Raw genomic sequence first — 23,804 nt, forward strand, 5'->3', positions numbered from 1 at the left:
ATGAGACAGATACTGCGCCATTTCCTTTCCCCCCAAAACCAATTATAATTATATATGTTTTGTTATACTAAAGTATGCGTTTATAAGCTTTTATTATGACGTGCACTTTTGTAATGTTCATAATTTGTTCATTCGTTTCTGTTTGCTGCTAATAATAATAATTGGTTTTTTGGGGAAAGGAAATGGCGCAGTATCTGTCTCATATATCTTTGGACACCTGAACCGCGCCGTAAGGGAAGGGATAAAGGAGGGAGTGAAAAAAGAAAGGAAGAAAGTGGTGCCGTAGTGGAGGGCTCCGGAATAATTTCGACCACCAGGGGATCTTTAATGTGCACTGACATCGCACAGCACACGGGCGCCTTAGCGTTTTTCCTCCATAAAGACGCAGCTGCCGCGGTCGGGTTCGAACCCGGAAACTCCGGATCAGTAGCCGAGCGCTCTAACCACTGAGCCACCGCGGCGGGTCTGTTTACTGCTGCCATGACATGTTTTGGTTTCCTGGGGCTTTGTCAAGCTGTTTTCTACAGCTTTTTGCCAAGGCGACCATTCAGTTTCTGGAAGGGAAATTTTATTTTAAATCCGGCGGACGCCTGACGCGCCGCAGCTGGCCCAGTGAAGCTTTCGATTAAAAAGACATGAGAGGTCATAGTAGAGGTCTGCGTCTCCGTTTGCGTCGTTGACCACAACAGCACACACACGCGTACATTGCAGGCGCTGTGGCTGTGCGAGTTCAACGACATCGCAGTCTGACGCGCACAGGTCCGGTCACCGCTGCCTGCCCGTCTGAAGCCCGAAGAGGTCGCGAAGGTTTGCACCAACGCTGCCGCCTGCAGGGGCGAAACCGTCCTGTTATCCCCAGCTCCACGTTCAAACTAGTTAACGTCTTCAAAGGTTTAGTCTGCCGGTAATCGAAATACAAATATGCATCCCCTGTACGATGTCAGTGCACGTTACAGAACGACAGGTTGCCGAAATCACCGATGCCCTCCCCTTCGGCCTCCCCCACAGCCTGAGTCGCTTTGGAAAATATAGAACTTCATAATACTAAACTCAAACCGAACGCGGTCATAACGCCACCAATCGTACCTCAGCGCAAGCTATTTACACTTACTTTCATCTCCACAACATAGATGGCGCTGCGTTGCCACAGCTCGCGTGTTGCAGTTCGGAGGCGGACGCTTTTTTTCGGAGCTCCAGCGACTACGTCTGAAGCTAAGTGCCTTTTGGTGTTTGCGCTTGTACATTCTTTCGGGCAGTAGTTTTAAACCGAGTTAAGGGTAGAAAGGCTAGCGGAAGTGTGTGTACCGAAGGTTTTTGCGTAGAAATTTTGGAAGGCTTTTACCTTGCGTATTGCTGAAAGTTTTTGGTGTAGGATTTTTGGCGGGCTTTTACGTTGCGTAGTGCCGAAGGTTTTTGTGTAGGAATTTTGATGGGCTTTTACGTTGTGTAGTGCCGAAGGTTTTTTGTGTAGTAATTTTGGCGGGCTTTTACGTTGCGCAGTGCCGAAGGTTTTTGTGCAGGAGTTTTAGCGGGCTCTTACGTTGACTAGTGCCGAAGGTTTCTTCTCTATGAATTTTGGCGGGCTTTTACGTTGCGTAGTGCCGAAGTTTTGTGTAATATTCTTGGCGGGTTTTTACGCGTAGGTATTTTGGCGGGCTTTCACAAGGCGTAGTCGGCCGGACGATGGGTCGGCAAGCTAGGAAAGTTAAGGAGGACATGGACGGGGAGTTAGTACAGTGCCAGGAGTGCGACCGTTGGTGTTACTTAGATGAGACAGGGTTCGGGAGCTTAGCCGAGGCGGATGAGGCTAGCTTCGTGTGCAAGATGTGCAAGCGGTTTGGGGACGCCGTTCATGCGTTAAAAGGGGAATGGGAAGCTGGGTTTAATGCACTTAATGCGGACCGGCAGGTCGAACGAGAGGCACGGATTAAGCTGGAAGCTCAGGTCGCCGATTTGATTAAAAAGGAGGAGAATAATGCCGCTCTGTTGAAGCGAATGGTGGGCGAGATTAAAGAAGAGCGGGAAAAGCGGACCCAGCTAGAAAAACAGGTTGAAGCGCTCAGGTCGCGGCCGGCTGGGCACCCCAGTTCGGAGAAGGGTCAGGTGGGGGACGAGGCTCGTCGATCGTACAGTGCTGTAGTGCAGCGAGCATTGAGTGAGAAAAATGAGAACGAAATGAAAAAGGTTAAAGCGGGCATGGAAACTCGCGACAATAGCGTACAGCGGCAGGAGAGTCAGCTAGAGCGATCCGGAGGCCAACAGATGGAATTAGGAAGCGAACGTTTGGGGCGCAGGAGAGTTCTGGTGGTCGGGGACTCGAATGTAGCGAGGGTTGAGGGAGGCGTTCTGACGGCAGTGAAGGCAGACAGGCGGGTGCAGGTGGAGGCTCAGTCGGGAAAGTGCATGGTGGATGCAATGGCCAGAGCCCGGGAGGTGGTGGTGGGCAGCATGGATGGCGAACACCTTGTTGTCATCCATGCTGGTCTCAATGATGTACTGCAGGGGAGGAGCCAGAATCTTGAGACGCAGTTGGAGGTGGGGATGCATAGGCTTAGAGAGGCCTCTGAGAGTGTGCATGTGACCATATGCACAATCCCAGAGGTCCAGAGGCAGGCTCGCGAAACGGAAAGGAGGGTCGTGGAGACTAATCGAATAATTAGGCTATTGAGTCGACGACTAAGATACGAGGTGATGGAGGTCAACAGGGAAGTGTACGAGGTTAGGCCCCACCCTTTTGCACAGTATGGCATCCACTACGGTGGTTCCACTGGCAAGAAGGTGGGTAGTAGGATAGGTCGCCAGGCAACAGCTTTTTTGGGGGGACCCAGAGCTCTGAAGGAACCAGTGTAGAGAAGGAAGAATTAAGATCAAACGGACAATGGAACCATAGGGGAAGAAAGAGACGCCAGGGCCAAGTTAATTCAGATATAGGTTTCATTAACATGCAAGGTGGCAGGAATAGACTGAAATGGGAGGAAATAGAAGAACAGTTCAGACAGGAGGAATTAATGGTATATGGTTTAGCGGAAACACATCTTAGAGACATGGAGCAACCACCCTGTAACCCAGACTACGCATGGGAATATTGCAATAGAACAGAGGGCAGCAGAAAGGGAGGTGGAATTGGGGCATTCATTCATAAAAGTGTGAATTTTCAAAGGGTTAGACTGGGATGCAGGGAACATTTACGGCTAAAAGGAACAGTGGCAGGCAGGCAAACACTCCTTGGCTTTGTATACCTGTGGACAGGGGTTAATGCCAAAGAGGAAAACAGGAAAATGTTAGAATGTATTGCAAGCGACATTGATAAGCTAGGAGGACAGGGCGAGATAATTATATTAGGCGACATGAATGCACACATAGAAGACCTGGATGGGTACATGGATTCGACAGGAAGCATGCTGCAGGACATGTGTGACAGGCATGATTTAGTTGTATGCAACAGCACCGAGAAGTGTGAAGGGCTCATAACATGGGACGCGGGGATTCTGCACTCGACGATAGATTATGCACTAATGTCACAGAAGATGTATAACAGATTAGGGGTATTGAGCATAGATGAAGATGGTTCCAGAAGTCTAGGTAGTGACCACAAGCGTATGAAGTTGAGCTTCAGAAGAAAAAGCAATGTAGGACTGAATCAAGATAAACAATCAGGGGGAAATTTTTACTCAGAAAAGCAATTGGAAGTAGCAGCCAAACAAATCGAGAAAGTAATTTTTGAGGATGGTGAAACAGAATGGACTTATACCAAATTAACTCGATTACTGGAGTTAGAGCTAGCTAAGGTGCGAGTAAAGCTAAAAGGGAAAAGATGCAAACCCAAGAGTTGGTGGGATGAGGAGGTCAAGAGGGCAATAGAAAAGCGCAAGGAAGCATCCAGGGAACACAGATATTCCAAGAAGAGGGGGGAACCAAAACCCGAAGTAGACAGAAAATGGGATACCTTCATAAAGTGTAGAAGGGACGCATCCTATTTGATTAATGAGAAAATTAGAAGAAAGGGTGCCCAATGGATGTCAAAAGTAAATAAAAGGATAGAAAAGCAGCCCAAAAATTCTGGAAACATCTAAATACAATGAGTAATAAAACTAGGCTAGAACAAAGGTTTATGGTTACAGATGAGGGTATTCGACTAGAAGGGGATGAAGCAATAAAACACATAGGAACAAGGATGACGGAAAAATTTTCAGCAAAGCACGTGGTACATAATTTATCGAAGGAGGATAGACCGGTTACAGCAATAGCTTCACTTGAGCAAGGAGAGTGGGAAAGGGCAGAGAAGAAGGTTCCTAGTGGCACATCAACAGGACCAGATGGTATCCCGATTATGTTGATAAAGAAGTTAGGACCAAAATCCAAGCAAACATTAATACAGGTAGTGAACAAAATGATAGTGGATGAGAAAGTTCCCGATGAATGGCGATTAAGTAGAATGAACATTATATATAAGGGAAAGGGGGACAAAGCAGACGTAAGTAACTATCGCCCCATAACAGTGACATCTGTGGTTTACAGGGTGGGGATGCAGATTATAAAGGATAGACTGCAGGCTTGGGTGGAGAACGAGGGGGTGTTAGGGGAACTACAGAATGGGTTCCGGAAACAAAGGAGGTTGGAGGACAATCTATTTTCATTGACACAGTGTATAGAAATTGCGGAAAAGGAACATAGGCCCTTATTGCTAGCATTTCTGGATATTAGGGGAGCCTATGACAACGTTACTCAGGAGCATTTGTGGGACATATTGGGCACATTGGATGTGGAAAATGGAGTAATTAATCTCCTAAAAGATATATATAAAGGTAACAGAGTGCTCATAAAATGGGAAAAACATGTATCAGGGCCTGTAGAGATACAGCGGGGGCTTAGACAAGGATGTCCTCTGTCCCCTTTGTTGTTCATGTTGTACCTGCAAGGTTTGGAGGCCAAGCTAGAGGGGAGCGGACTAGGTTTCAACCTATCTTTTTTCAAGCAAGGAGAATTGATTAAACAGACATTACCGGGACTAATATATGCGGACGATATAGTGATAATGGCTGACAACAAGGAATACCTGCAGAAGTTGTTAGACATATGCAGTACAGAGGGAGATAGATTAGGCTTCAAGTATAGTAAGGAAAAATCTGCAGTCATGACATTTAATGAAGGGGGCGGCGAGCATAGAATACAGGAGTTCGTGCTAAAAGTAGTGAATGAGTGCAAGTATCTTGGGGTGTGGATAAATAACAGTGTTGATTATCTGACAAAGCATGAAAAATATGTAATGAATAAAGCTAGTAGGAATGCAGCTGTCATGAAAAATAGGGCACTGTGGAATTACAATAGGTATGAGGTGGTAAGAGGGATCTGGAAAGGGGTGATGGTCCCTAGCCTGACCTTCGGGAATGCGGTCCTGTGTATGAGGCCAGATGTTCAAGCAAGGCTGGAAATTAGGCAACGGGGAGTAGGAAGGTTAGCTTTGGGAGCACATGGCAATACACCAAATCAGGGGGTACAGGGTGATATGGGATGGGCGTCTTTCGAGAGCAGAGAGGCTAGCAGTAAGATAGCATTTGAGGAACGATTGAGAAGGATGGAGGAAAAGCGGTGGGCTAGGAAAGTTTTCAGATACCTGTATATAAAGAATGTTGACACGAAATGGAGAAAGCGAACTAGAAAATTGACAAGCAAATATCTGGACAGCAGTAAGGGGGCAAAACAGCAATTATCTGTTAAGAAAAAGGTTAAAGGAACAGAGAGAGCTTTGTAGAAAAGAGGGATGCTGACGAAATCGGCACTAGAAACATACCGGACCTTTAAACAGGAAATTGTCAAAGAAAATATCTGTGATAATTGTAGGGGAAGTTCTTTGTTGTTTGAGGCCAGGACTGGAGTTTTGCGGACTAAGACGTATAGAGTCAGGTACCAGGAGATAGACGCTTTGTGCATTGCGTGCGGAGAGGAGGAGGAAACAGCTGAACACGGTACTTTTCTGTAAAGGGCTTCACCCTACAGTGGAAGGCAGCGGGGCTGACTTACCCAAGGCATTGGGGTTTAGGGATAGTGAAGGGAAAGTGGATTTTAAGAGGTTAGAAGTACCCAAGCGAAGGTTATCTGATTGGTGGCTAAAAGCAAGACAGGAGTAAAATTTCACAAGACATGGCTAGGTGGCTTGAGCCACCGCCCGATGTAAAGGGTTCAGCCGTATCCATCCATCCATCCATCCATCCATCCATCATCAGAGAAACGAATAAAAAAACGCATAAAACAAAGCCGAAACGCCCCGCCGCAGTGGCTCAGAGGTTAGGGCGCTCGACTACTGATCCGGAGTTCCAGGGTTTGAACCCGACCGCGGCGGCTGCGTTTTTATGGAGGAAAAACGCTAAGGTGCCCGTGTGCTGTGCGATGTTAGTGCACGTTAAAGATCCCCAGGTGGTCGAAATTATTCCGGAGCCCTCCACTACGGCACCTCTCTCTTCCTTTCTTCTTTCACTCCCTCCTTTACCCTTTCCTTACGGCGCGGTTCAGGTGTCCAACGATATATGAGACAGATACTGCGCCATTTCCTTTCCCCCCAAAAACCAATTATTATAACAAAGCGGGAACAGATTCAAGATGCTGACAGACATGGAGAAAAACGTGATGTTCGCTTCTTCTTGCGTCCTGTCCTACTCTGCGCTGTTGTCTCTCGCTGTGATCGTGCACCAACAAGCCCAAAAAGCAACGCTTTGGAAAATCTGAGTGAAGGCGGGACCGCGCATTGACCCAGAGGTGATATTCTTTTTACCCTGTCTGCAGCTGTGCGGAATTTGATTTGTCATGACTGTCGCCGATGCTTTTATCAGCGTTTCCTTGATTCTTGGGCCAAGTTCATTAATCAGCGTGATTGGAATTCTGTCCATTCCTGCGGATGTGCATTTAGGTGTATTTGCTTCCGCCTTTTCTCAGTTAAGACATGTCAGTTATAGGCTGTTTTCTATTGTGCCAAGCTTTGTTGCTCCCTAATTTGGGGAGATTACCTTATCGTCGTGCCTAAATGACTCAGCTTTAACTGATGTAATGTAATTCGCAACGCCGTTCACCTCTAAACAATGTTGAGGGACAATGTTTAGAGGTGGACGTTGCCGTGAACCACATCACATTACAAAGGATGAAGGCAAGATTGTCCCCAGCAACCACTGCTGTTAATGCTTTACATCAGAAATATGGCAAGAAGGCTACAAAGAAGAAATCTTGGTTATTGTCTGTCGTACATATTAGGCGGAAAGGTGGTTGGGCAATTGTTTCCGGGTTTTATATATGCGGACGATATTGTACTGTTAGCAAATAGCCAGGAATATTTACAAAGTCTGGTTTTAATTGCTGTGAAGATGAAGGAGGCGCTCTAGGTTTCAGTTTTAGCGCAACTAAGTGAGGTGTAATGATTTTCAACTATATAACTTACAATACATACAAACTCTTGTTTCAATTGCTGTGAAGACAAAGGAGACGCTCTAGGTTTCACATTTAGTGCATTAAGTGAGGTGTAATAATCTTCAACTATATAACTGACCAGGTACTTACAATACAAGGCCATGAAATACCCAAAATGGTCGATTACAAAGATCTCGGAGTATGGGTTGTCTGGCTTTATTTACGAAGATAAATACATTCTCCCCGCTTAATCGCGCCTGACACAGTTCCAGACCCCCCCCCCCCCCCCCCCCCCCCTGATCGCGTACGCTACCGAGCGCACGCCGAACATGGCGGGCCTTGCTCTGAGGAAAGAAAGGAACGACGCGATCAGGCTGACACATATAAGGCATTTATTGCTACAACCACAATAAAGCTAGCTAGCATAAGACACGCTAAGGAATCGAGGTCGTCCGACTCGCCAGCAAGGTAACGACCTCCGAAGCAGGACAGGATGAAATGCGGTAGCACGGTCGTCTCCACGCGGACTCGCCCCGCTGGCGGAGAGCGGAGCACCGCAGCGACACGACCGCGCAACGACGTCCCCCAGCCGAAGAGAATGCGTTCTCCCGCGCGCGCTGGCAGCAATCCCATCGTCTGAGGCTTTTGTGTCGTCGCGACGCCCTCTCGTTATTTAAGGCAACTAAACAGGGAGAGTCACGTGGCGCGCCCCTCCCTGAGGCGAAGTCGTGGGAGCGTGCACCGCGGGAAAGCAAACCAAACGGAAGTCGTGGGGGAAAGTCCCCACATCCTACCAACTTTCAATAGACCCTCGCGCCTGCAAGCACATGCTGCGGAGGAGTCTCTTGGTCGTCATGCACTTGAGGCAGATCTTGCAGCGGAGGTCACGTTGACAGCGTCCACGCAGACTTCTGCGGTGTTCCAAAGGCGGCGTGAGGGTCTCCGCTGGGACGACACGCATGGGCCGTGCCTGTTCCGCTGGCCTGTGAAGAGAAGGCCAGTTGAAAACTGCAGGCCACGATTCTGCAGCAGTTGCAAGGGTAGCAGCGGCCAGAGTTGTCTGCTGCCTAGTCTAGCCACAGCTGCCCCAGATGGATCCGGCTAACAGGATACAGGCTGCTCCGTCGCAGCAGGTGGCAGTGAGACGATGTGCACCGGACAGCAAGACTGGGTGGCTCCACCGAATCTGCAAGAGTGCCGAAACGCTCTCGCCGTGCCTTTAACGTAGGTGACGGGAGGGGAGACGGCGTCCACAAGGGCCTCGTGGCACAATGCTAAACTCGCTAGCAAGAAGTGTCGAGTGGCTATGCAAACGCAAGTTTCGAGTGAAAAAAGCCCTTTCTTGAGTTGAAGGAGACTGCGCAGTTCGTGCGAGGTTACAAAAACGAGTGGGTGCCAGAGTGTGCACCTGTCAACAACACGGTCCAATAGTCGAGTGTCTTCCGGCGTGGGGCAGGCAGCTTCGAAAAGCATTAGGTATTAGAGTGGCTAAATACCACTCTGGCATCGACAACAAAGCAAAGACCCGAAAAGTGTTACGTGCGCGCAGCCGCGAGGAGACATCAGCTTTGTGGGGTGGTCCTACCCCTCTCACTACACGAAGCAGCTTCTGAGCTTTCGGCGCCCATCTTATCGGACGGTGTCAGGCGCCTACGGTGCCAAGCTGCAATACCAGAGAGCTCGTAGCGGCTCCCGTGGCCCCAGGCCACCCGGCTCCCGGTGCCGCGACTCCCAGAGTCGAAAAAGAGACAGTAGAAAAAATATGTGCCGAGAACTCGTACCACCCACGCGGCTTCCGCACTCACTCGCTTCAGGTTCGGCAACTCTGCGGGCGCTAGGCCTCACGCTCCGTCGATGCTGAACAAGTGGCTCTCGTGCTGAAGAAACTGCGGGGAAAAGTTGACAAAAAACGTGCTGAGCATGTCGACAAACCCAAACATGCTACAGCTCAACATACCTCGCACTCAAGAAAGCATGCCGCAGGTGCTACCCATCAAAATTCACGCTAGGCCTAGCACTTGACATGTCCGGACGAAGAGCGTTTCCACAGACAGAACAGGGAGTCGTCCACATTTCCAAGAGCAAGCCCTAGGTTCGGCACCAGAGGTAGGGTTTTAATCGGGGAGATAAATGCGTTCTTGCCGCTTAATCGCGGCTGACACAGTTAAAAACCGGCAGACCCCACCCTGCACGCCGAACACGGCAGGCCTTGCTCTGAGCGGATAAAGTAACGACACACTGGCTGACGCAAACAAGGCATTTTTTGCTACAACGAAAAAAACGCCAGCTAGCAACAAAACACACTAAGGAATTCATGTCGTCCTTCTTCATTTTCTCGTAACCAGCAAGGTTACGAGAATGTGTTCGTCCACGCTATGGCAAGGGGAAACTCCGAAGCCGGACGGGACGAGATGCGGGAGAACAGTCCTTCCCACGAGGCCTCGTCTTGCTGGCGGAGAACGGAGCACCTTTCTCCCACATCTCGTACCGTGAAAAGGGGGTTAATGGCCGTGAAAGAACCAGGCACTGAACGGGCGTCGGCGGTCGGGTTCTAGGCGTCGGCGGTTGTTGTAGAGCCAGCCAGCAGCACGCGCTCAGCGATAGCACTGCCGCTACCGCGTTGGCACATCTTTGTCGGTACAACCGCTATATCTCGTCGGAGCACCGCGGGCGACACGTCCGTACGCAACGACGTCCCCCAGCCAAACAGGATGCGCTCTCCCGCGCTCGAGCGAAAAATCACGTCGTCTTTGGCGCTCGTGTCAAGGTAACTAGCCAGGCAGAGTTAGTTGGCGCGCTCCTCCTCGAGGCGAAGGCGTGTGATGGTGCACCGCAGGAAAGCAAACCAAAGGGAAAGTCGTGGGGGAAGTCCCCACAGGGGAAACGAAGGACAGATATACACAGAGCAGCACGAACAGTCTATTATGGCAAAAGGGGAAGAGCTGCCGGGATAATGAAACAGGACTTTATGGTGGTATAACTATTATGAAGTACTGAGATGTACATGGAAAACCAGCGGAAAGTACGCGTTCACAAGCAGGATAAATACACAGGACAATGCTGGAAACACAACTGCTATTTCTTTACTTGGTGAAATTGCGAACAACATAAAAGAGCGCACATGCGCGAGAGCAGCCACACACGTACGCTATCAACACAACCGAAAAAAAATAATGATTGAGCGGGAGACAATAACATGTGGCAACCTAGGTACCATTCGAGAAAATACTCTTCTGCCGGGAACCCGACAGAGCAGTTTAAAGGCTTCTAAGGTTTCTAGACCTATCTGCGTCTTCCTGCGGGCGATGATTCTGACATTGTGGAACAGAGGCGTGCAGTCTTTACAGTGGTTGCAATGCTTTGGCAGATTTGCTCTGTTGCCTGGGTGGAGCGAAGTGGGGTGCTGCCTTATACGCTTGCTAATGCATTCACCAGTTTGACTTATGTAGGCCTTCCGCCGGATAATGGAAGCGAGTAAGCAACATTGGTTGTGTATTTGGTGAACATGATCTGGTGCTTAACAGCACATTTCTTTTTTGTGCAGCTGTTTTTAGAAATACGGGAACAAAATGACGACTGTTTTGTGGATGCAGAAAAGGAAACGTCAACACCAGATTTCATGGCTACCTTTTAACGTTATGCGAGACATTAGGCAAGTATGGCACTCCAGGAGGTCTACTTTCTTCTCAAAGCGTTTCACCTTTTTTTATGTATGTATTGCGATTTACACTTTTTAGACAAAGTTTCAGCAATAGAAACCAGGACGTCCTGAGGGCAGTCCGCTGACCACAAGCGGTCAAGCTGCCCTAAGAAACAGTTCTGCATACTGTGTGAACCAGATCTCCGCATGGCATTACCCAGGCCAAGGTTGGCAATGCAAGGTTCGCAATTTTTGAATGTGAAGAACAGAAGGGCAGCAGGCTTTTTTTTAGTCCGAAGAGGGTATCTCCGGCAAATGTAGCTCTCGTCAGAAAAGGTGACAATCAGATCAAAATCCCGATTGAGTCACCAAGTGGCACCTCATGAGTAAACCTCATGTCAGGACAGGTGTCACCACTTCGCGCACTTTTTCGTGCGCTCCCAGACACCCTTAGAGCGTGTGGGGGTAGCGGTCTCGGTCACAAAGGAGATGCCCTCGACTCAGCGTGGCAAATTCAGACGGAGACCAGCTACCAAGTGACAAGGGGGTTGGTCGTTTGGTGCCCAGCTTTCGCCGGTCGCAAGCCAGAGAATGGGTTGGAGCCTCATGTTCACAAAACAAAATAAAGGTAATACAGCTGAGAGACGATATAGAGGCTTCCACAATCACTCGTACGAGCACATACAAAGTTATTTACAATACAATGCAATTCGTGCAAATTAACACTCGAAAGAGATTACAATTTAACAGAACCTTTGCACCTAAAGTGCACAAATACAGAGAGAGACAAACAAACAAAACACAATTTGTTCACCGGGCACTGCGACCGTCCGACGACCTGAGGAGCACGACGGGGCCGATCCGCAGGTTGGCGCACGTTGCTTCGCTGTTCCGTGGCTGCTCGGGTGGTGTTCTTCCGGGAGTCGAGCGGGCGCTTCTCAGAAGCTTAAACGGCGGCTCAGGCTAACAGACTGCGGTTGTAGCCCCTCATTTATAGGCGCAGTCCGCGTCTGTTTGTTCTTCGCGCCAAGGCAGGCGCGCACATACACGCTGTATCAACTGCACAAGCTCCTTCTCCTTCTTGCGCCGGGCGCGCGACCCCATTGGTCGAGCGCGGAAACCACCTTCTAGAACAATCTAGGTCATTCGCGGCACGCGGAGTCATCGGTGCAGGAGCCAAGGGGAGAGGGTATGACTTTGGCGCGGTCAAGGTTACCCCCTTTCCGTCGGCAACGAGCAAAAACTTCTCTGACATTCGAGAAAATCGACGCCGAACGCGGCCATGCCCCCATCGGCGGTGCGCCAGCGAGCTGAGTTGCAGCAGTGCGCAAAATAACGCACTCTCCGGCGGTCTCGGTTGTCACCATAGCTCAGTAATTTTTCCTTGTTTTCTAGTTATTAACTAGGTTATTTCCATCCTTGGAAGACGGCCGCGTCTTTAGAGCGGTACTGTCCCTACGGGAAGGGTACGGCAGCTCCGGCGCCGGTATCCTTAAAGGGACAGCGCCATCCGAAGGAGCCCAGTGGGGCGGAGGCGGCCATGGCATCACATGGCGGGGATCTGCCAGTGATCAGGGACGTCCAGCAGTGCAGTGCGTCATCATCGCTCAGTGCGGACGACTCAACTATCGTCGCCTCTGACGAGGAAGTGGCTGACATGGCGGAAATGGACAACGATGGCTTCAAAGTGGTGAGTCATCGGAAGCACCGGACAGTCGGCATCCCAGTGATAGTTCAGCCAAAAGAGAAAGGTGTAGACTTCAGAGAGTGGAACCCTATCAGGCTGTTCGATGATATTAAAGTACTACTGGGATCTGCTCCGATTCGCAGTCGCTTCACAACGCAAGGGGCTCTTCATCTAGATATCTCAACGGAAGAGCAAGTAGACATTCTTCTGCGGTGCTCTCAGATCGGTGGCATACGAGTTCAAGCCCGGTTGCCACACTCCTACATGACTAACACATGTGTTATAAGGGGAGTGCCAGTGTGGTATTCGGAAAGTGCCCTTCTTGACTACTTGAAACCGCAAGGAGTTCTGCACGTGCGACGGTTAATGCGCCGGGTGGAGCCTGGAGAACAACAATGGGCAGCGAAGCCTACAAACTCTATTGTGCTAACGTTTGCTCCTAACACCGAGCGCCCTGGAATAATTGACCTTGGTTTCACAAAACATGCAGTCCACGAGTTCGTTGAAACTCCTCCCCGGTGCTTCAGGTGCCAACGGCTTGGGCATGTAGCGAGAGTTTGCAACAAAGATCAACGTTGCAAGCGGGGTGGTGGTGGCCGTGATTACAAAGAGTGCAAGGCAGATTTTGCTTGCGCTAATTGTGGAGGTGACCATCCAGCGAGTTTCAGTGGCTGCACATTCCGTGCAAGCGCCTTACACCGTCGCAAGTCCTTCATTAGTGGCCCCAAACCACAACCTACTGAGAAGCCGATACATAGAAGTGAAGAGTTCCCTGCGCTCGAGTCGGCAGCTCGGGACGTGGTAGCAAGCGACGTCGCTGCACGACCTGATTCGAGCAAGTCGGCAACGGCCTCCGAGGGTGAGCTGGCTGTTCGATCTGCTTCTGCAAAAAGTGTCCATGTTCCTCAGCGACCAGATCACAGCAAGACTCTACAACATGGAGGACATCCCCTTGCCTTAAAAGAGATGCAGACAAAAGCTACCATGGCCAAGAGTGGGTCCCAGTCCCCGTCTTTTGTCGAAGTGGTGCGCCAGTGCGTGCAGCAAAATAAGGAGCTCAAAAGCCGGAATCTCTCCGACCTTCTACGCGTTTTGTTTGATGTCCTGCGTTCATATAGCCAAGCGATGCAGCCTGGCACTTTGAAAAACCTTATACAGCTGGCGCTTTCCTTTGAGACCTTGATCACCGCCTTCGCAGAGAACTTCAACTCCTAGATGGCTAGTTTTCTTCAACCTGTTGCAACTAAAAACCCTAGAAAAGTGCCGTTTATCATGCAATAGAACTGCGCTGGGATTATAAGTCGATTAGCAGAACTAAAATTGTTCTTGAAAGAGACCTGTGTTCCAGTACTGGCCCTCTCGGAGGCTGGCTTGCCAAGCGGGAGGTCTTTGCCGGGATACGTCGCCCACAAGAATTGCAGCATAAAGTCTTTTCCCGCACGAAGTGCCGCCCTTTACATACGAAGGGAGATTCCTCATGTGGCTTTGAACGTCACCGATCTTTGCACCGACAGTATTGAGGTAGTGGCTGTGAGGATTCGGCTCGCCTTCCGAACTCTGTCCATTGCATCAGTATACATGTCCCCGCGGAAGAAGGTCGATATGGCTTTGTTCCTTCAGCAACTTTGTGACCGCTGCCCAGCACCCAGAATCATCTGCGGTGACTTCAACGCCCACCACCCTGCCTGGGGTGACAGGAACACAGATTTTCGCGGACGCCAACTTGTAGAAGTCATCGACAGTTTGGACCTGTGCGTGGCCAATGACGGAAGTCCCACTTTCTTTCGGCCTCCAACCTCACCCACATCTATAGACCTAACCTTACATTCACCTGACGTCCGTGTGCAGGGGTCAACTAGAGCTGACCGAATGGGAATTGATCACTACCCGATATTTTTGTTTACTGCCGACTTCCATCTGCGTGGCCCTAAAATTTGCCATGTTGTTAATTGGGACAAATACAGGGAGCACTTAGCCTGTGTTTCCGGTGATGTGACAGACAAAATGAATTATGCTAAGATGGCTGCTACCACGGCGCTCAAGCTACCTGATCATTTTCCGACTCCGGATTTAAAACTCAGGAACCTCTGCGCAGCGCGCAGAAGGGCGGAGCGACAACTGTTGCAGAAGAATGACGACAGAGCCTTGAAGACAACTTTCAAGAGGCTTAACTCTGCCATTAGACGTCATGCGAACAAGCTCTGTAGGTCCCAGTGGGCAACCTTTTGCGCTAGTTTGACTGTTTTCTCACCGATAACGAGAATTTGGCGTGTCATTGGCAGTCTTGCTGGTGGCTCTCGTCCGAGTAAACCTTTCGAGGCGCTTGCATTGCGCACGCAGAAACATCTCGTGTGCTTGGCAGAGGAATTTGCGGATGCATTTGTAAATTCCAGACCAGGCATTCATCCCTGCGCTCTGCCTGCTACGTCTCCGTCTGTTATGGACGCCCCGTTCACACTTCGAGAACTACAGACAGCGCTCCGCAGCCTGCGGCGTCGCTGTGCACCAGGTCCTGACGGCATTACCAATCAAATGCTACAGAACCTGCCTCTGGAACACCGGAAGATGCTCCTAACCTATCTCAATCGAGTGTGGGAGTCAGGTGACGTTCCCCCTTCATGGAAGGTGGCTTGTGTAGTCCCACTGCTGAAGGCCAGCAAAGAGATGACAGACGCGGCCTCGTATCGTCCTGTATCGCTGACGTCGTGTGTGGCTAAGCTCATGGAGAAGATGGCAAGTAAGCGTTTGTCTTGGTGGCTTGAGGACAGAAGGGCACTACCAACATGCATGACTGGATTCCGCACAGGTTTAAGTGCGCAAGATAGCGTCCTGGACTTGATAAGCCACATTGAACATCAGAGTGCCTTTGGACTTTCAACACTAGCTATTTTCCTAGACGTATCAAAGGCTTATGATAGCGTCCTCCAGAGCTCAATACTGAATAGTCTGCAGGTCATAGGCGTACAGGGCTATCTTCTGCGATTCATTCACTCATTTCTCAGTGATCGTAAATTTCGAGTGCGGTTAGGCAGTACAATGAGCTCCGAAAGGGCTATCGCGAGGGGTGCCTCAGGGTAGTGTCCTGTCCCCAACGCTCTTTAATGTTGTCATGGCTGGTCTTCCCGCAAAAGTGCAAAAACATTGTAGGCATGTCCATATGTCGATATATGCAGACGACATTTGTCTTTGGTTAACCGGATATCAACACAAACGCTTAGCTCTATTAGCGCGACAGGCGGTGCTTTCAGTTAAAAGTTACCTTCAAGGTGTTGGGTTGACTCTCTCGGTAGAAAAATCTGGCTTCGTCCTGTTTCCAGGTAGGGGACGACGGTATGCGCGGCTGAGCATAGACCTTGATCAGTCTTGCCTTCGTCAGGTTAACCACATACGTTTTTTGGGCGTCACTATTGACTCACGTCTACAGTGGCGACGAGCTGTGGACTCGATTGTGGCTTCACTATCTTCGCGTCTCAATGTGCTTCGTAGAGTTGCTAGTGAGCAATGGGGAAACCATCCTGCTTCAATGATCAGGCTTCACGATGCCCTGGTTACAAGTCGCATAATGTACCAGCTCCCTTTAATTTCCCCCTCGGTATCGCAGCTGGAACGCCTTGAGGTTTTGCACAGAATGGGACTAAGGAGGGCTCTCGGCGTTCCGCAGGCTGCTCCAAAGAATGCAGTACTGTATGAGTCTCAATCGAAACCTCTTCGGCTAGCCGCTTCAAAAAGACTTTTGCTGCAAATTGGCCGCCTCAGAGAGACTGTTGCCGGGAGAGCGCTTCTACAGCGCCTTCGAAAGAGATCTGAGTGCCGGGCGCACTTGGCTTTAAATACTCTTCGTTCTCTGGGTCTCGACCTTCGAGATCGACCTAAGACGTTGAAGCCACCTTGGTCCTTTCCGAGCCTCGATTCTTTCTTGACAATTCCCCACGTTCGCGCTAAGCGGAATTCTCCTTTAGCGGCAATGGGTTCGCTCGTACTGGAACATCTTGAGACCGAATATGCCAGTCATCTTCAAATTTTTACAGACTGCTCTGTGGACAAGGTCAGAGGATCTAGTGCAGCTGCTTTTCATATTCCGTCTTTGAAGCATGATTGGTCTGTTCGTTTTACTAGAGTCGTGTCCTCCACAATGGCCGAAAGCGTTGCCATTGAGGCAGCTCTAAAGAAGCTACGGTGTTGTACGCCTCAACCTACTGTCATAATTACGGATTCAAAATCTGCCCTTCAAAGGTTAGAGTACGGGTTCCCCACTGATGCCTTGAGTCTTAGATCCCTACGTTTGGTGCAGAATCTACATAGCAAAGGCTTCTCTATACGTTTTCAATGGGTGCCCTCGCACATAGGTGTCCTAGGCAACGAGATAGCAGACAACCTCGCCCATACAGCTCTCTCCGGGATTCCAGTACATGGAGTCCCTCATGAAGTCAAGAAAATGTTCAGAGATGTGGTGTTGTGCCACTTCAGTTCTTTGTGGAGCTCTCCTCATCAGCCATGTGTGACCAAGGGTCTCAAAAGGTACCAAGCCACTTTGCTGCACCGCGTTCGCACGGATTCTGCTAGTACGCCGGCGTGGATGTATAAGACTGGCCTAGCGTTGTCACCATTGTGTTCAACTTGTGGTGTGTGTGGTGACATAGAACATTACCTCTTGTGCTGTACTTTGTACAACGCAGAACGGGCTGTGTTATTCGGATCCCTCAAGAAGGCAGGAGTTCCTCACAGTTCTTTTAGGACATTGTTTTCCCGCGCGGGAGCCAGTCGAGTAGAAGGGATAATTCTCGCCTTTTTCTACTTTACCTGCAGGACGCGGATTTGGCCTCCACATGGTGACCTCAGGAGTGTCTATTTGGATTTTTGCGGACAGTGTTTCTGTGATTTCTATTTAAGTGTCGCTACGGTGGAGCAATTGCCGGCAGCAACTGCAAGGCTAATCCCACCGGTAGTTTACAACCACTCAACTCAACTCAACTCCGGCGGTCCTTCCCCGCTGTTTTTTGTTTTATTTTACCGCACGCGGGCGCGATTGCTTAGGCGCAGCGCCGGGTTTTTTCGAAAATGCGCCGAATAATTTGACAACAGGTATCGGTAAAGAATGGCAAGATGTCAATTGCGGCCGTATCAGCGCTGTCATGGCAAGTTAGTTTCAGGGAAATTAAGAAATCGTCACATACCTAAAAACGTTTACTACCCGATCGGCAGTAAGCTTGTCATGCAACAGGTTGTCAAAATGGGATAGAAATATGTGGCACAGAACAGGAGCCACACACGGGCCTATTAAAACACCCTGCTTCTTAATGTACCTGCGCTTCTCATGTTCTATCGCAGTAGAATAAAGGTTACAAGTTAATAGTTCTAAAAAGGTGTTCACCGAAAGGCCCGAGCTGTCCTGAATGGCCACCACACATCGGGTTTCGATGACATCCCGCGCAGTAACTAACAAATCCTTTTGGGGAACTGAACAGAACAAGTCTTCAATGTCCATGGAAAAGGCAGAAATGGCACTCACACTGATAGTGGATTACTAGTCCACAAGGTTCATCGAGGTCCGGACGGCAAATGCGTCGTCAGATGCCAAGCAGTCCAATGATGATTTCGAAAACTGGCCGACTTCTTTCTGCCACGGTTTGTCCTCTGTGACAGTGGCGCTAATAGGGCAGTCCGTTTTATGCGTTTTTGTTGCAAAAAACTTTCTTCACTTTACTTCACTTTGTTACCTTAAAGGCCCCCCCCCCCCCCCCCCCAGGGATTGGGGGTGTTACATAAGGGGTGTGTTACATGTATGAATCAGATTGTATGAATTAGATTTAATAAACAAAAAAAACACGTAAGGTACACAAATTATTCGCTGTTAAATACAGTCGCTAAACAGTTCACAAATGTTTATGGACAGGTGATTGCGGCGATGTCGTGTAGAAGGCTGTTCCAGTCCGTGGCTGAACGTGGAAAGAATGACGATGCAAATGTGGTAGTGCGCGCACGAGGCCGGGAAACTTGAAGGGGACGACCAATGCGGGGGGAAACGCGTGCCGGCGGATTAATATTAGGGCGGATGACGAAGTGAGCTGTAATAAAATTTAAGAAACAAGCACACACTAGTGATACGACCTCTACAAGCTATAGATGTTAAGCCTGCCTCTGCTTTTAATGATGATATACTAACATTATATGAATGGCACGAATACATTCAATTCAATTCAATGCATTCATTTCAACTCGAGGTTGAAGGCCCCCAGGCGTAAAAGCTGTTCTACGACAGCTTGAAAGGTGCTTGGGGGCCCATACAAGGCAGCAGTGGTTACAAACTAGATTACTGTGTAAGTACATATCTTCAAACAATCATTCGAACAACTATACAGTACAATTATTAACAAAACAATCGTTGTTAATGAGAATTTCAGGTGATCGGCGTTCGGCCTCAATTCTTCCTGAACATCATAAAACATAACGGAATTGACATACAATACAAAGTTAGCATGATTATTGTAGACAGGTTGTTTAGTGCGTTACAAAATACTGTCGCAGTTGTTTTTTACTGTAGGTCTCGAAACATACATCCTTCTTTTCATAATCGTTCAGAAGAAATGGAAGTAGGTACTGTAGGGACTGACAGAGATAATCGGTACGGCAGTGTGGTACAAACCATCTGTCACAACTGCGAGTACGACCATCGCTTTTTTGTTTACGTAAACTTGCGGTGTTCTTTAAAAACGTTTGAAGGGCATTATTTGCGTAAAAGAAAGTGTGCAGTAAACGAAATTCTAGATAATGTTTTGCTTTTATTATTTTATACCTCACAAACAATTCTTCAGTCGGATGGTAGTACGATACATTAGCAATATTACGAAGAGCTTTTTTCTGTAGAAGGAAAATTGCGTTAATGTTACTAATCGTTGTTGTTCCCCAAACAAGCGAGCAATAGTTTAAATGTGACGTGAATAATGCGTGGTAAATGTGAACCTTTATTTTTTCCGGGAGATAATGTCGGCATCTGGCAAGTGCTCCCGCAGCCGATGATAGTGATTTGCGCAAGAAATCGATGTGGTGTGTCCATTTCATATCAGACGAGAATGTCACTCCTAAAATCCTATGTTGGTTGACAACTTCAATAGTAGCAGTACCGAGTGTTAAAAGATGGTGCATTATAGCCTGTTTGCCACTCGGTTTAAAAATTATGGCTTTCGATTTTTTTGCGTTAATCTTAAGACCATTGGCATTGGACCAGTTGATTATCTTTGCCATCTCAGTTTCTGCTTTAGCAATCACCTCTTGTATGTCATGACCAGAAACAAACACGCTGGTATCGTCAGCGTAAAGAACATAACAAGCATCTGAATTGGGTTGAACAATGTCATTGACATATACATTGAAAAGAAATGGTCCCAAAAGACTGCCTTGTGGCACACCAGATGAAATGCTCTTAAACGATGAGGTATGGCCCCCAATACTAACACATTGCATTCGATCACTCAAGTAAGAGTTAAACAACACCAAGGATACACCGCGGACACCGTAAGCACTGAGTTTTTTCAACAGAATTTTGTGGTTTAGAAAGTCAAAGGCCTTGCTGTAATCTATAAAAATACCAAGCGTAAGCGTCTTGCATTCAATATTTTTGATGATGAGCTCTTTCATTGTTAGTAGCGCTGTTTCGGTTGATTTGCCTCGACGGAAACCATGTTGGTACTCTCGTAATATGTTATGTCTGGAGAAAAAGTTTTCTATGCGCACCAATATTATTTTTTCTAGGCCCTTTGAAAACACGGGTAATATAGATACCGGCCTGTAGTTAGCCGCGTCGTTTTCTTTGCGGCCTTTAAAGATGACCGATACCTTTGCTTTTTTCATGCGACTTGGGAAACAACCAGTTGTGAGGACGAGGTTAAAAATACATGTCAAGTGAGGCGCAATAACGTCAATTACGAACTTGACAGGCTTTATCTGAAGATCGTCGACATCGACTGAGTTGGTGTTTCTCTGGTTCAGGAATGCGCTACAAATTTCGATTTCATCCGTTGGTTCCAAGAATACGGTGGCATTTTGTTCGTCAGTGGGCGTTGACCCTGTTTCGTCGCAGGTTGGTTTTATCATGTCTACAAAATGCGCATTGAAATGCTCAGCTAAAGCTACCCCCGAAATACATTTGCCATCTATTGACATTTCAGGGGGGCTGCACTTCCGACGTTTCCTTTGAAGAATTTCATTGACCACCTTCCACACTTCCCGAGGACCGGTTCTTGAGGCATCAGATATGAGGTTATTGTAGTAAGCGATCTTTGGTCTTCTTAACTCTGCGGTCAACTTATTTCGGTATTTCTTGAAGTCTGTTAGTGCTGTCATTTCTCTCGTACGCAAGAAATCTTGGAAGAGTTTTTGTTTCTCCCTAATCGCCTTCAAATGATCGGATGTTATCCATGGCTTCCTTATTTTGTTCTTTTTTTCTTGCTTTCTTGTATGGAAAGCATTCGTTATAGAGACAGCAGAACATAAGCAGGAATTTGTTGTAAGCTTCAGAGGCATTACTCTCGTTATAAACTGGAGACCAGTCGTTGTTTGATAGGCGGGCCCGAAAGGATTCCATATTACCATTCGATATATTCCTATACAGAGGTACGTCCTTGCTTGTCTTTTCTCGTGGTCTATAGCTGGAGTACGCAATAAATATTGGACAGTGGTCGCTTAAGTCATAGCATATGGTTCCAGCAGTATGTACGGAAATGTCTGAGTTGACAATGAAAAGATCAAGGACAGACTGGCCTGTTTCGGTTACCCGCGTTGGTGTATTGATAACGGAATAAAAGCCAGAAGCCAGAAGTGTGTTATGAAACTGAACGGAATGCGTGTCATTTCCAGCTAAGTTAATATTGAAATCGCCTCCCAGAAGAAAACGGTATTGATGACAGGAAGCGTACTCCAACATTTCTTCGATGAAAGTCAAATAATGGTTTTTGTTCCCGGAAGGAGGGCGATATACTACAGAAAACATATCTTTCCCACTACAAACACATAACGCCTCCAGATCAGCAGTAGTACACGTGAAACGGTGCTCCACTTCGCAGCACACGTCATCCCTGATATGCATCGCTACGCCGCCGCCCCGTCCCTCAGTTCTGTTTTGGTAGTAGTGTTTATAGCCTGCTAATGTTAGCGTCTGGCTTTCATCGTGATACCATGTTTCCGTGATCATGATGACATGCATTCGGAACCGGAATTCGTCGAGAAACATAGTGAATTGTTCTAGCTTTGATGCCAACGAACGTGCATTGATATGGACAGCCGATGTTAATGCCTGGGTTAGCGCCTGCAGTGTTATATCAGAAGGTGAGCAGAACTCTCGATATAACATGATGACGATGAAAGCAAAGAACTAGCAACACACCACCTTAGTCAATCTTTGACAAGTCTTTATCGTGTTCGATTCGCACTACGTCGCTTCCCTCAGCTTTCCGAGCAAGAACTTTTCCGTTCCTGGCCCATACAAACTTCCAGCCAAACTCACGTTTCTTTTTTATCGCCAAGGAAAGAAGTCGCTTCAGTGTAGGGCAAAGATGTTCGTTAACGAACACACTTTCTTTATCTACGAATCCGACTTGTTCATTCGTTATGTATTTGCTTCGAGCCTTTTCCAGAAGAGCATCTCTTTTTTCGCGGCATTTGAATTGCACAACTATGTTGCTTTTGCCTTCCCCACGAGTTGGCACGCGATGACAAACTGCTATGTCATCAGCAGTGATAGTCTCGCCTATAGCACTGCCTACCTTTGTTACCAGTTCAGCAACATTTTCATTCTCCTTCTGCAACAGGCCTTTTATTTCGACATTACATCTTCGAGAGTACTGCTCTGTTTGAACCATTCTTCGCTGAAGCTGTTCAATGGCATGTTCATTTGCCTTGACCCTTTTCCGCAGACTTTCATTCTCTTTCTTAAGATCTTTGTTTTCATCTTGTTGTTCAGCTAGTTTCTTTTTGATTTCCTCAAATTCTGCATTGATAAAAGTCATGGAATCTTTCAAACTTTTCATTTCAGCACGAAGCTCACGTAGTTCACTCTGTCATCATTCGCCGAGCCTTTAGGCATCACTACAGGATTCACTTGGTACACACAAAGAACAAAAACTGCGGCAGCAGCAACAGCAAAAGCTACACAGTTCTCCCGTTCGACAGAGTCAAATTGATACACCAACCTGCAGCGTAAAACACGCAATAATCAGCGAAACAGTCGGTTTGCCGTCGCTGCTGCCGAGTGCCAGATCCGGGTGGGAGCCTTCTTTTCTAGGTTTCCGCTGGTGACGTCGGTAGTGACGTCAGATGCGTCCGATATGTCCTCGATGGTCGCTGAAACGCCCAGGTGATAGCGGCGATGGGTACAGCTGGCTTCTTTCTGCAGCGTAAAACACGCAAGAATCAGCGAAACAGTCGGTTTGCCGTCGCTGCTGCTTGTGGCTCGACATTGTACTGATTCCAGGGAATTGGTTAGATAATTTTGGTTAAGGCTTCAAATAGCAGAGGCGTATTCTAATTTAGGACGGAGAAGTGATTTGTACGCAAGTAATTTTACGTTTTATGGCGCATGGCGTAGATGTAGTTTTAAGAATCCAAGGCTTCTGTTAGCGGATGATATGACTTGTCACATGCGCGTTCCAGGTTAGATCATTGGACAATGTTACGCCTAGGTATTTATAAGTCTAAGCTAATTCTACCGTGACGTGCGAGATTTTATACGAGAAGAGGACAAGAATAAGTTTTCGGTTAAATGACAGGAGTTTACATTTATTGGCGTTCAGATCCATGAGCCATTGGTTACACCAGTCTTGTATGCTGATTAAGTCATTCTGGAGGGCGAACTGATCAGAGGCGTTATTTATTGTGCGATAGATGACACAGTCATCGGCAAAAATACGTACGTTACAAGAGACATGCGTTGATAGGTCATTAATGTGTATTAAAAATAATAGCGGGCCAAGGACTGATCATTGCGGGACACCTGAAGTTACAGGAAGGGAACTAGAGGCTTGGTTATTAACGTAAACATACTGGGTGCGGTTATCCAGGAATTCGCTTATCCACTGTGATATGTTAGGA

At 48.0% G+C, this 23,804-nt stretch overlaps 1 protein-coding gene across 14 annotated transcripts in view; it reads left to right on the forward strand.

Annotated features, from left to right (window-relative positions):
- Nucleotides 1–23,804, forward strand: part of LOC144127803 (FMRFamide receptor-like) — a 1,107,197-nt gene that overhangs the window by 1,009,170 nt on the left and 74,223 nt on the right. The window contains exon 11 of one of the 14 annotated variants that reach the window (XR_013313569.1): nucleotides 712–907. The exons of the other annotated variants lie outside the window; for them this stretch is intronic. The gene's annotated coding sequence lies outside the window, so the exon portion shown is untranslated. Of the gene's footprint in view, nucleotides 1–711; nucleotides 908–23,804 lie in introns of those variants that run through there. 14 annotated transcript variants of the gene reach the window in all.

This window comes from Amblyomma americanum, chromosome 4 (assembly GCF_052857255.1).
Source record: "Amblyomma americanum isolate KBUSLIRL-KWMA chromosome 4, ASM5285725v1, whole genome shotgun sequence".
NCBI lineage: Eukaryota > Metazoa > Arthropoda > Arachnida > Ixodida > Ixodidae > Amblyomma > Amblyomma americanum.